The sequence below is a fragment of the Sinohyriopsis cumingii genome, chromosome 9 (assembly GCF_028554795.1).
Source record: "Sinohyriopsis cumingii isolate HCF-2022 chromosome 9, ASM2855479v2, whole genome shotgun sequence".
Classification (NCBI taxonomy): Eukaryota; Metazoa; Mollusca; class Bivalvia; order Unionida; family Unionidae; genus Sinohyriopsis; species Sinohyriopsis cumingii.
The window spans coordinates 85,648,186-85,663,340 of record NC_142969.1 but is presented as its reverse complement, the minus strand read 5'-3'; positions in this window follow the sequence as shown (position 1 = coordinate 85,663,340).

Below are 15,155 nucleotides of genomic sequence, written 5' to 3'. Positions count from 1 at the left end.
CGTAGGAAAAGAAATTATCCTCTATTTGTTACTATTCTTACTGTCAAATGACGCAAAAGTGATCAAATTGCTATTAAGGTTTTGTTTTGTATAACACTTACCGCTCGTTTTCCTCGATATAAAGCAGCCACTTCAAAATGATTATAAAATCTGTGACAGATGAAAAATGTGGTTTAAATAATTTGTAATCGCCTGCCTTAAATACTGTAGGAATTTGCTAATGTATTTCATGGCCCTCGTTTGAATAGATACCAACGATCATGTATATCGACCAAAATTTGTATATTCCTGCCCACGATCATGTATTTTGTATTAAACCGTATATTACACGAGCGCTCTGTGGCAAACTCGGGGGGTGGGGGGTGGGGGTGGCTCTATTATACCCGCTGTATCAGTTGAGAAATATATCGAACAGACCAGGCCCCAATACTCTCGCTCTGAAAAACATTAAAATAATTATATGCAGAATATTGGTAGGTCTCCCTCTTGCCGAAAATGTCAGCACCATATATATTTTGCAAGTAATGTAATGGGTATAATAACACACACACACACACACACACACATTTTTTTTTGGGGGGGGGGGCACCGGACAGATGCCCCCATTTCCCCCCCCCAAAAAAAAGTATTTTATGTTTGTGTATTTCCCCCTCAGATGTGTTCTACGTTTTATTAAAACAAAATTTTATATAAAAAATTTAGTTTTTAGAATTTTTGATGGGGTATTTATGTTCCCATAGTGTTATCTAAAGGGTTGTTCGTCCGAGTCTGGTTTCCCTCACCTTGCTCGAAGTTCCTTCCCTTGAAATGTTTTGTAACCTTTGCTATATGTCCCCTAGGTCTCAGTGTTTGCTATATGTAATGGTGCTATATTGTGTGCATGCTATATTTTCTTTATGTTTGAGACAGCAAGTATAGATCAGATATATTTCCCAGTTGTATTTCTTCCTTTATGATGTTATATTGTATCTTTTAACTTGTTTTATGGTTTTCTAATTTTGACGATGGAATGGTGTACTATTTAGATTTTGTTTAAAAAAAATTATTTCCCATTTTATTATTCGAGTGATAATATGTGTCGTTCCTCATAATAGTTTTTAAAGATGTTGATAGGTAGGTTACGCTCGATCCAAGGTTCACGCTTCTTTATTCTCTATGTGTTTTTCCTGGGTCGCGTTAGGCCTTCTTTATTTAGTTTATCTGATTATGCTTTATTGAAAGATCCAAACGTATTTATGAGACCACATTATTGTATAGTGGTCAACCATGCAGTGCGGGAGAAGTTAGTAGGGTTTTAAACTAAGTGTTATACAGTATTTATTTGTGTCTCTATTTTGTCTGTTTATGTTCTACATTGGGTGTTTTCAAAGACTCTTGATGGGCCTGTCCACTTCACTGAGCCCTGTGACTTAGCCCCATGATGTCATAGCCATTTACTTCCTCCTTATATTTTCCCTGTATCCCTTCCTATATATGTCTTTAGAATTTTCTTTCAGAGAAAGAAGAAAAAAAATTAAATTACAAAATTCTTTTATTTTTTCTTTCTTCCTTTCTTCCCTTTTCTCTTTTAAAAAAAAAGTTATATGGGTTTCTTTGAAATATTTGAAATAGAATTTGAAATTTTCTTTGAAATATGGCTGTTGTGGGGTGCGAAGAGGGGGTATGGGTATGGCATCAGCTCGCAATTGCGCTACGCGACCCTTCGGTCTGTAATACCTATTCCTCCCTCCCCCTCAATTCCAACATCAATTGCGTTATATCAACCTGACGGTAAGTATCTATTCGTCGTAAGACGTATTGAGTTCTTGTTGTGGTTAATATTCTTATTTTTACCACGTATCTTATTTAAAATTCTTTATCACCTGTCCACAGGATATCATCGTAGTGACTATATAGTCTATACATTTTAGAACGATTTTGTTTTCGTAGTCTAAATCTATGAATACAATGTTATTTTTGTTATACTTATATTTTTTGCAAATTTTCATTATTAACTTTATCCTATTATGTTTAGTTTTATCACATTGGGCAATCGTGTGTAGTTTGGTGAAGTTCGCTGTTTTACATAAAGGTTATTTCGGCATTATCCTCAGCATACGATGTTTGATTGTTTCTTCGCCTGTTAGCCAGGTGTTGTGCAGGTATTTAAAAATTATACTTTGTGTTTTGATAGATCTTATTTTCCCCAATTTTTCCAATTTTTTGTCCAATTTACCCCCTCAGTTGTCCTGCTCTACTCTACATTTTATATTTTTGGTTACCTCCTCCCTAATCCAAGCGTGACTTTTACTTATTAAATTTTGCATAAATCTGTTTTGTCTCTATATTTTAAAATTAGTTCTCATATGTTTGCGTGGCACTTCGATTTTTTTTATATTAATTTGTTATTTTTGTATATCTCTGGTCGGTTTCTCAAGGTGAAGCCGAACCAGTAGATGTACGGTGCTTCTCACGCTGTAGCCGGGTCTGATTGCAATTTTTTTTTAATCTATTGATTATGTTAGTTAATTATAGTAGTAAGGGGCTCGGCAACCCCAAGCATCCTCTACTTTTGGCACTTTATAATGTCTCTTTTTTTACATAATGCATTTTATGATTCCATATATAATCTATTATTTCGTTCTCTGTTTTGTTTAAAATTGTATTATCCATATATATGGATTTAATTATGTAGTTAATATTTGAGTATAAATAAGTCTTGGCCACTTGGGCCCGCTCCATGATACGTAATGGCGCCATGGCCAGATTTTCACATTTTCTCTTATTTTATTGATAATATGTTCATAATTTTCTACAGCTTTCTTTTTTATTACCAAAGTAAACCCCTAGAGCCTTTACAGTGTCTCTCAGTAAGTGTGTGTGTGTGGGGGGGGCGATAATCCAGGGTGGTTGCCCCTCCAGTTAACTACTTTTAAGATTTCGTGCTTGTTGTGGTTTATTTTGGAACACGACGCTTATAGCATTTCCCCTCTCTTATAAAGTTGTTGCAATCATATGCATGTTCGAGCATTTTTTTATTCTTTTTTAGGTTTGGTATTTGTATGCCTTGTATAATCAGGGGCGGATTAAGGCTCACTGGTGCCCTAAGCACTGACAAATCTTGGTGCACTCTCTTTTCCACCTACACCTGGGAAGATAACCCTAAGGTGTACCATGATCAAGAAATAGAACATTATGATCAATTTGCTCTAGTTTTATCAATTTTTTTTACAAATCTTCATTCTTTTTTCTTTCTTTCTTTTCACCCTTTTCTCAACTTTGTGGTGCCCCCTTTGGCCCTGGTGTCCTAAGCACGTGCTTAGTCTGCTTAATGGTTAATACGCCCCTGCTTGTATATCTGGGTTGTTTCTTATCGTGTGACGTAGGATTTCTATTGCCATTACGTATTCTAGCATTGATAGTGGACATCCTTGTATCACTGGTCGTTGTATTTCAAATTCTTTCGTGCATTTCCCGTTTAATTATCCCAGTGTGTAGGATTTTGGTCCATTTTGGAAATTGGGTCTGAAACCAAATTTTTTAAAAACATTCTTTATATAGTTTTGTTCAAATCAGTCGAAAGCTTTCTCCTGGTCGAAGAGTACCATAGCACTCATCATACCAGTTTCATTTATGTAGTTAATTATAGTTTTAATGTTTAAAATATTGTTTTGTATATCCCTCCCCCACAAGTTTGATTTATATTAATTATCTTGTTTATCCTACCCTTTACTGTATTTGTTAAAATCCTACTTAAAATCTTATAGTCCGTGTTTAAAAGTGATATAGGCCTCCAGTTTTTAATCTCGTCTCTATTCCCTTTCCCTTTGTATATAATTGTGATAACTCCCTCCCTCATAGATTTAGTCATTTTATTTTTACTTAAAACTATATTATTATACAAAGCGTTTAAGATCGGCGTCAGTTCACCGTGGAACGTTTGGTAGAATTCCACGATGAGTCCATCTTTCCCTGGTGACTTTTGTGAGTGTTGATATACTTTTTGTGATTTCTTCCTCTGAGATGACATCATCACATTGGTCTCTATGTACTGCTGATGTCATCTCACAGTCGACATTTTTTAAGTAGCTGTCGATTGTGCTGAAGTATATGTTCTGTGTGGTGTGTGGTGTATAGTTCTTTATAATATTTGGAAATATTATTTAGGATATCTTCTTTTACAGTATGGGTTACATTGTTTATTTTGATATTGTTTAAAATTGTATCACCCCCTTTTCTAAATTCTTCTCGCTTATATACGTTTTTTGCCTTGTTGTAGATCTCTGTACATTTTCCCGCCCTTATTATTCTCCCCTGATTTTCGTCTTCTTCAACGATTTTAATTTTGTCTGTCAATCGTTTTCTTTTCTTTCTCCATCGTCATTTGTTGTTTTGCTTAGTTCTAATTTGAGTTCGTGTTTGTCTTTTTTTCTGGGGTTTATCCGCCCTCTATTTGAGTACTGAATATTTATTCCTTTTATTTTGTTTTTTAAAACATCCCAATCAATTATTATATTAATATTTTCTTCATTTTTGAAGGTTTCAATTTCTTTTTTTAAGTATTATTTCGACATATTCTTTGTCATTTAAAATCTTATTATTTAGTTTCCATAATCCTGGCCCACGTTTTTCTATTTTTTTCATTTTTAGGTCAATAGTGAGCATGAAATGGTCTGATAGCTTTTGGTTGGTTATTGCAGTATTAATATATATTAATGGATCATAAAAATTTCCGTAAAATTTATCAATCCTGCTAGACTGGTTTAATTTATAGTTACCCAGTTGAAATCTCCCCCATGATTAGATTTTCCATCGAATATTGTTGTAGGTAGGTATACAAGTTTTCTTTAAAATTAGTTTCTTATTTCGTTTAGCTGGCATGTACACATTTATAATATGCCAATTAAACATTTTAACATGTAGCAACCGTCCCTTAAAAAATCCCCCCCCCCCTTCCTCAAACCTTTCCCAGCTTTTTAAAAATATTATTGTTGCAACCAACTCTAATATCATTATTTGCAAAATTGTTGCATATCTTTATTGCGTTAAGTTTGTCTTCTGCTAAAATTTTGAATTCTGGCTTAATTCCATAGTGTGTTTCTTGTATCATTATTATATCAAAGTTTGTTTCTTTGGCTATTTTGTCTGCTTTCGCTTTGTCTATCCCATTGCTGTTGATAGTAGCGATCCGGAAATTTGTTTCTTCCATTTTTGCTTTACTCCCAGGTGCCGCATCACTTTTATATAGAATTTAATTGTATATATTTCAGTTAAAGTTATTATATTCCATTTTTTTTGTACACACACACCAGCACGCTCGACAAAGAGCGCTTGAGTAATATACAGTTTGATACATCCTACATGGTAGTGGGCAGGAATACATATATAGGTCGTTATCCTTCTCGACCGAAGCAGTAACATTGTTCCAATGTTACCACTCGACGTCCTCGATTTGTGCTTCATCGAATTTGCAGTCTATACACTTAAAGTTACAATGGAAAAGTGTACATGAACATATTTATACCATAGACAGAGCCTTGAAGTACTACTTATTTCGGTCTAAAACTGTCAAAAAAAAAAAAACAGCATGTAATAGTTCATTTCGATACAGTTGCACAGAGCATTTGACGTTCATTTTGATGTCAATATATATTGATATCGACCAAGTGCGATTTGTTTTCAAAGCTGCTTTATTGCTGGTAGTGCTTCTGTTTTCAAGTTCGATATATACCCATGGAGCAGTAGTAATACAGAAATCAGGACAACAACCATCATCATCAACATCGGGAGTATTATTATCGTATATGTTGGTCACATCGATGATCATTAATAAAAAGTGGTTGAAATATGAACAATATTCCATCTCTTCAAATAGCAAATAACCAAGCAAAGTATGTGTGTGTGTGTGTGTGTGTGTGTGTGTAATTTTTAACGTAGCTTTAAATAAAATGCAATCATATCGCTACCATGTCTGCATCATGCCACAAACATACAGCATGTTGTCCCACCCAATCACATTATCCTCACACCAATATCTTAATGATGGGCGCCAAAAGAGGCAGCTGCTAGTACCATTTTTATGTCTTTAGTATGATTCGGCAGGGGTTTGAATCCGCGACCTCTCGCATCCAAGGCGGACGCTCTGTAGAGACACTGCACCACCTGAGCGATCGCTTAGCAAAGAATGTACGATACTGTTTCCTGTTGTTCATAACAACTCGACCTGGAGACCTACCTGACGGAAAATGAAAGCGCATTATAACGTTATAATATACGAATCCGGAATTTTTTTGATTATTATAATTTTCAAGAAAGTTAGTGCCTTTTAGCATTTGACAAAGTGTGCTTGCAGTTGCATACTAAGGGGAGGGGGAGTTTACAACATACTTCGATGCTGACACTACTGATTTCAAGCATAAAAAATTAAAACTAAACAACAGCATAACATGTTTATATATCTTATTAAATACGTCTTCATTTGTCTTTCCGTGCGCCAAAATGCCTTCCTACACGAACATGTTCCATATAGGTAAATAAGTTGTACCAATCGTAAACAACCACCGATTTCGACATATATGATATCAATTTATAGGTTTCTCATCAGTTTAAATCGATCTATGCAACAACAAAAAAGAAAAAAAAAATGTGTGAAAATGAATAATAAAAAAGTTGCTATTTGTGACTCATTGTCGCTTGCGACTTTACCGATCTTCGTATCCTTAATGCTTCCATCCTTCCCGTTTAGGGATGGTAGCACATACTTGGATGCTATTGCTATAGATTTGAAGCATATAATTAAAGCTGTACAACAGTAAATAATATGTTTATGTATCTTCTTATTAAGTACGTCTTCATATGTATGTTCGTGCGCCCAATGCCTTCCTCTACGAACGGTTTCGATATACACGAATAAGTCATACCAATAGTAAACAAACACCGATTTTGACAAATTTCATATTGATATATAGGTTTCTCATCTGTCTAACTCGATCTGTGCCAACAGACATGTGTGAACATGCAGAATACAAAAAAGTGTACTTTTTACTGAATATTGGGTTCGACTTTACTGATCTTCATATCCTTGCTACGTTCATATACCGTTCCCGTTCTGCGATGGTAGCACATACTTCCATGCTAATACTATTGATCTGAAGCATAGAATTAAAGCTGTACATAATTATAAAATATGTGTATGTATCTTATTAAGCACGTCTTTATCTGTCTTTCCGTGTGCCTACATCTGACCTATACGAAAGTTTTCCATATGGGCGAATAAGTCATACCAATCGCAAACAAAGAACGATTTTAACACGTTTGATATCAGTTGATAAATTTTTATCAGTCTAAATAGATCTGTGCCAGTATAAATGGGTGAAAATGCAAAATAGAAAAGTTTGTATTTTTCACTCAGTATCGCTTGCAACGTTACCGATCATCGTATCCTTGCTACGTCCATCTGCCATTCCCGTTTTGCGATCGTATCACATTTTTTCGATGCTAATTCTATAAATCTGAAACATATAATTAAAGCTGTTCAACGGTAAATAATGTATATGCATCTTATGAAGTACGTCTTCATTTGTACGTCCTTGCGTTTAGTGCCTTCCTAACCGAATATTTTCCATATAGGCGAATAAGTCATACCAATCGCAAACAACCAGCGATGTTGACAAGTTTGATATCAATTGATACGTTTCTCATGATTCTAAGTCGATCTTTGCCAATAGACATGTGTGAAAATGCAAAATAAAAAAGATTGTTCTTTTTACTGAATATCGGGTGCGACATTACCGATCTTCATATCCTTGGTACGTGAAACTACCATTGCCGTTTTGCGATTGTACCACATATTTCGATGCTAATACTACAAATTTGAAGAATATAATTAAAGCTGTACAACAGTAAATAATATGTGTGTGTATCTTATTAAGTACGTCTTCATTTGTCTGTCTTTTCTCCTAATGTCTTCTATACGATCGTTTAACAAACAGGTGAATAAGTCATTACAATAGTAATGAACACCGATTTAGCAAAATTTGATATCAATTGATAGATTTCTCGTCAGTCTAAATCGATATGTGCCAACAGAAATGTGTGAAAATGAAAATAAAATAGTTTGTATTTTTGACTCGATATCGGTTGCGACTTTAACGATCTTCATATCCTTGATACGTGCCTCTACCATTGCAGTTTGCCACGGTACCACATATTTCACTTTTAATATTATAGATCTCAAACATATAAGGAAAGCTATACAACAATATATAATATGTGTATGCATCTTATAAAGTGCATCTTTATGTGTCTGTATGTCCGCCCAATGTCTTCCTCAACGAATTTTTTCCATATAGGCAAATAAGTCATAATAATAGTTTCAAAAATCCGATGTTGACAAATATGATATCAATTGATAGGTTTCGCATCAGTCTAAATCGATCTGTGCCAATAAAAATGTGTGAAAAAGGCAAAATAAAAAAGTTGGAATTTTTGACTCGGTTTCGATTTAGACCTTGCCGATCTATATCCTTGATACTTGCTCTACCATTGCTGTTTGCCACGGTACCACATACTTCAACGCTAATACTATAAATCTGAAGCATATAAGGAAAGCTATACAACAGTATATACTATGTGTATCCATCTTATTAAGTACGTCTTCATGTATCTGTCCCTGCACCCAATGCCTTCCTCAACGAGCGTTTTCCATATAGGCAAAAGTCATACCAATCGTAAACAACCACCGATGTTGACAAATTTTATATCAATTGATAGGTTTCTCTTCAGTCCCAATCGATCTGTGCCAATATAAATGTGTGAAAATGCAAACTATAAAGGTTGATATTTTTTACTCGGTGTCACTTGCGACATTACCGATCATCATATCCTACCTACGTGCCTCTACCTTTGCCGCATTGCGATGGTACCATATAATTTTTACTAATATCTTCCAAATGCTTGACAGGTCTAAGAATACAGAGCCTAATTTAGACAAACGAACTAAATTCGTGAATGAAAGGGTACCCGATCATGTTAGTTTCAACATTCCCTTAATAACAATAAATGACACTTTTGATATTATAAATAAACTTGACACAAACAAATCAGCTGGTCTAGATGGAATTCACCCCAAAACTCTGAAAATGTCGGCTTTATCAATCTCAGAGTCGTTGAAAAAATAGTTAACTGTAGTATCACTTCCAATAAATTCCGGGAGTCATTGAAGTTAGCAAAAGTATTCGCAATTTATAAAGGAAATGAAAAGAATGACCCATCCAACTATCGACCATATCTGTTCTGTCCGTACTTTCAAAAATTATGGAAAAACATGTCAGCAAGCATATTTTCAGATATCTTTACAAGGACCAACTCCTCCATATATCACAATCAGGTTTTCGAAAGAATCAATCATGTCAGACTGCAATGACAAAACTTATAGACCAATGGCTACTAGCAGTAGAATCAGGTGAGCTTACTGGTGCAATCTTCATTATTTTAAAAAAGCATTCGATTTGGTTGACCATTCGGTGCTCATTAAAAAACTTTCAGCCTACAAGTTTTCTCCAAACTTAGTTGCCTGGTTCACGTCGTATCTCACAAACAGACACCAGGTTGTTTGCAGGGGTAAACATATATCCGAACCAAGTCATATCTTAAGTGGTGTTCCTCAAGGATCTATATTAGGGCCTCTTCTTTTTCTACTATTTATCAATGACTTAGCCTTGTATCCAGCACACGCTAACACAGATCTTTTCGCTGACGATTCGACATTGCATTTATCTGATAAATCTCTAGATTCCATTAAACTTCAAACCGACCTCAGCAGTATATCAGTTTGGTGTCGTCAAAACAAAATGCATATTAACATCCCTAAAACGAAATGTATGACAATTGGAACAAGGCAGCATCTATCTACTAATATGGATTTACTTCTAACTCAAAATGGCTTAGACGTATCTATTGTCAAAAATCAAAAACTTCTTGGTATCTACATTGATCAACACTTCAGCTGGAATGCGCATATCGATCACTTATGTGCAATGGTAGTCAAAAGAATAACTCTATTAAAATTGCTTTCAAAATGTCTACCTCCACAATCACTTGAAATTTATTTCTCGGGTTATATACTACCACTGATAGATTACGGCTGTACCATATGGGGAAACACATCAAATTATAATCTGTCCAGAATTGATAGACTCCAGAAAAGGGCACCCCGAATAATACTGAAACTTCCTGTTATGACTCCCTCAAATGTTTTGTTTTCACGTCTGAAATGGCTACCTATACAAAAACGTATTATTTATTTTAAAGGAATCATGACATACAAGTCTTTAAACGGTCTTTCTCCAGATTATATCTCTAACATAATTGAACTAAGATCATCAAATTCTGAGCGTAATCTCCGATCGACGACAAACAACGATCTCCAGATTCCTTGGTCGAAAACCAATCATTACAAAAGCTCATTTTCTGTATCAGCACATACTGTATGGAATTCCTTACCACTGAGGATACATAATTCAACTTCCCTTGCTTCTTTTAAAATATCATTAAAGAAATTCCTTCTAGACAGCTGGAATGATATATTAAAAGCTCTAAATAGAAACCTTTTAAATTATATCCATAATTGATATATATTTGTGTTTCCCAGTACAGTCAAACATAGTTATTCATGTCAAATATGTACGAATGAGTGTGCGACGATACATGGTTATGTGCATGAACTTCTATTTTTATTATTTTATTGCAAAAACTGAGGACCACATGGCCATGACCAAATGTGTTATCCTCGTTAAAGATAGTTTATTATTATTATTATTATTATTATTATTAATTCGATGATAAGCATTTGTCTGTTTCGTGCGCCTAGAATTTTACAACACGAACGTTTACCTGAGAGGCGAATAAGTCATACCAATCGTAAGCAAACAAAGATTTTGACAAATTTGATATTAATTGATAGGCTTCTCATCAGTCTAAATCGATCTATGCTTATAGAAATGTGTGAAAATGCAACCTAGAAAAGTAGGTATATTTTACCCCGTATCCTTTGCGACGTTATCAATCTTCATATCCTTGATACGTACCTCTATCCTTGATCTTTTGCGAAGGTATCGTATACTTCGATGTTTATACTAATGATTTGAAGCATAGAATTAAAGCAATACAACAGTAAATAGTATGTGTATCTTATTAAGTACGTCTTCATGTGTCTGTCCGTGCGCCAAGATCCGAACGATACGAACATTGTCCATATAGGCGAATAAGTCCTGCCGATCGTAAACAACCACGGATGTTGACAAATTTAATATCAATCAATATTTTGTCCATCAGTCTAAATCGATATTTGCCAACTGAAATGTGTAAAATTGCAAACTAAAAAATTGGTATCTGTTTATTCGTTATCGATATCTACTTTGCCTATCTTCGTGTCCTTGCTACGTGCTTCCACCCTTCCCGTTTTGCGATGGTAGCACATACTTGGATGATAATACTATATATTTGAAGCATATAATGAAAGCTGTACAACAGTAAATAATATGTGTGTATGTATCTTATTAAGTACGTCTTCATTTGTCTCATTTGTCTCTCCGTCGCATAGTGCCTTCCTATCCGAACGTTTTCCATTTGGCTAATAAGCCATAGTAATCGCAAACAACCAGCGATGTTGACAAGTTTGATATCAATTGATAGGTTTCTCATGAGACTAAGTCGATCTGCCAATAGACATGTGTGAAAGTGCAAAATCAATTGTTTTGTTCTTTTTACTGAATATTGGATGCGACATTACCGATCTTCATGTCCTTGGTACGTGAATCTACCATTGCCGTTTTGCGATCGTACCACATATTTCGTTGCTAATATTATATATTTGAAGCATGTAATTACAACTGTACAACAGCAAATAATATGTGTATGTATCTTATTAAGTACGTCTTCATTTGTCTGTCCTTTCGCCCTCTCTTCCTATACGATCGTTTTCCATATAGGTGAATAAGTCATAATAATAGTAAATAAACCTCGATTTAGACAAATCTGATATCAGTTGATATTTTCTCATCAGTCTAAATCGATTTGTGCCAACATAAATGTGCGAAAATGCAAAATAAAAAAGTTTATATTTTTGGCTCGGTATCGGTTGCGAATTTAACCATCTTCATATCCTTGATACGTGCATCAACCATTGCCGTTTGCCACGGTACCACCTACTTCAATGTTAATAGTATAGATTTGAAGTTTATAGGGAAAGCTATACAACAGTATATAATATGTGTATGCATCTTATAAAGTACATCTTTGTGTGTCTGTATGTCCGCTCAATGTCTTCCTCAATGAGCGTTTTCCATATAGGCAAATAAGTTATAACATTAGTAATTTTTTAAAAACGCGATTTAGACAAATTTGATATCAATTGATAGGTTTCTCATCAGTCTAAATTGATCTGTGAAATATATAAATGTGTGAAAATGCAAGTAAAAAAGTTGATATTTTTTACACGGTGTCGCTTGCGATATTACGGATCATCAACGGATCATCATATTCTACCTACGTGCCTCTACCCTTGCCGCTTTGAGATGGTACCATATAATTCGATGATAATCATTTGAATGTTAGTGCTCCTAGATCTTTACAACACGAACGTTTATCTTAGAGTCGAATAAGTCATACCAATCGTAAGCACACACAGATTTTGACAAATCTGGTATTATTTGGTAGGTTTCTCATCAGTCTAAATTGATATATGCCTACAGAAATGTGTGAAAATGCAACCTAGAAAAGTTTATATATTTTACCCAGTATCCTTTGCGACTTTACCATTACCAATCTTCATATCCTTGTTACGTGCCTCTAGTATTGCTGTTTTGCGATGGTATCACATACCTCGATGCTGATGCTAGTGATATGAAGCATATACTTAAGCAATAAAACAGTAAAAATTATGTGTATGTATCTTATTAAGTACATCTTCATTTCTCTGTCCGTGCGCCTATATCCTTGCAACATGATCGTTTTCTATAAGGCTAAATATGTCATGTTAATCGTAAAAAAAGCTACAAAGATTTGGACATATTTGATATCCATTTATTGGTTTCTCATTAGTCTAAAACGACCCGTGTCAATATAAATGTGTGAAAATGCTACCTTGAAAGTTGCCTTTTTTGTCTCGGTATTGCTTGCGACTTACCGATCCTTTGCTACCCGCTTCTACCTTTGCCGTTTTTTGATGGTTTGTATATAATCAAATAAGTCATGCCAATTGTAAAGAACCACCGATGTTAACACATTTGATATCAATTTATAGGTTTCTCATCCTCCAAATCTTTCTGTTTTTAAGAAACGTTTTTCTAATTCAACTAACGGGTCATCACGCTAAAATTACGCTACTGACAAATGTCATCTTAATATCCTACATACTAAACTTAGACAAGCAGGTAGTCTCCTGAAATCCGACCTTTACATGGTGATTTTAGTTAACTCTTTCACGTGTGCATGTGCTTATGATAATGAAGAAGCTGAACACTTTGTCTATTGCCCCTTACCTAATGCCAAAGATCCTTTCAACACACTTCTTGATTATAATCGAATACATAATGCATAATCTCTTCCTTTTCCTTCGTTGTGCAAACCAAACAGTTTCCGCATAAAGAGACTATCTAGAAGAATTAATGGGTATAGATCTGGAACGATCCGTGCATCTTCCATATGATTTTCCCCCCTTTATTCTGATCTTTCCGAATCTTCAATAGAGCAATTATCCCAGACTCCAGAAGTATATTCTAAGGTTGGACTTATGAATAGTGTATATAATTTAGCTGAAGTCAACAATTAGTCTGCATTTAGACGGTAGTGTTTTATCTCCTTTCTTATACATCGGTATGTCATACGCTAGCTTGCACTGTATTAGGAACACGCTGTCTGAGAGTGATTTATTTAAAAGTATTTGCAATGGAACATACATTTCTTCAACTATACTTGTACAAGTTTATTACTTATTGGATTGGTTCCAGCGGTTTTGTTTAGGTCAAGACTAGTTACTACATAATTTCTTGTTTATATATAATGATGGCAGAAATAAAAGTTTCATTTCTAACTTCAAAATGCGGTAACTGTTTATCATAATTTTTTAAACGTGTAACATATCAAACTTGCGAGTTCAACAGGTCGCACTTCTCCTGATCACTTGTTGCAAATTTAGATGATCATTTCGTACGTTTCAGTGGAGGTAATAGGTTCCATGTCTTTGTAGAATGTACTTGTTATCTCATTATTTTCCAATAAGGTCGAGGATTTGATCCGATGGTAGGGGTTGAACCTGCATCCTTTCGGTCGCAGGTCTGAGACGCTAACCACTGAGCCAATGTTGCTCCTCTTAAGATTAATATACCCATATGATATTTTCCAGTATCATACGTAACTATATGATACGTTTAATAACACTCAATAACTCATCAAATGCCGGCATGACGACATATGAATTGAAGGTGTAATGACGAATGTAACTTAAAGTCAATTATGTAACCTATTTTTATGCTTTTTATTGAATATCATTTCTGTCATGTGATACACATAACATAATCTTACATTTAAGATTATTTAAAATGAAATTTATGAAATTCGTTAAATAGTTTCAATCTTTTGCGACTCTCGTAAAAAGATCCTTCATTGTTGTTCATGTAATTTTACATGTCATTATATTCCTTTATTGATTTCCACTTTGGTTACAAAAGAGACAACTTTTGCAATTTAAAACTTATTTCATCTATACTACACTAGTATAGCTCATGAAATGAAGGCAGTTTACTTGGCCTCTAATTCATCTATAGGGAATGATACCTGCGGGAGACTGCTCTATCTGACCAGTGTGTAACTATGGAAACGGTAATTTAGTGACCTCTTCTCCAGCCTCGAGCTTTAGGTTAAGACTGAAATTCGCTGTCTTATGTAATGTTCTGTATATGTAGTTTAAAGCTGGGAGAATTATACAAAGAGAATAGCAAGTAAACCCTTCTGTAAATGGAGCAAACTCGCACTTTTACATTGTAAAACTAATTTATCTTACAATCATTTATGAATAATTAAAAATTACTGAGTAGTAACTAAGAATATATAAATTCTTTAGATGGAGACCCAAATTTCATTTTTTAAATTATCGTATTTTTTATGTTTACTTTCCA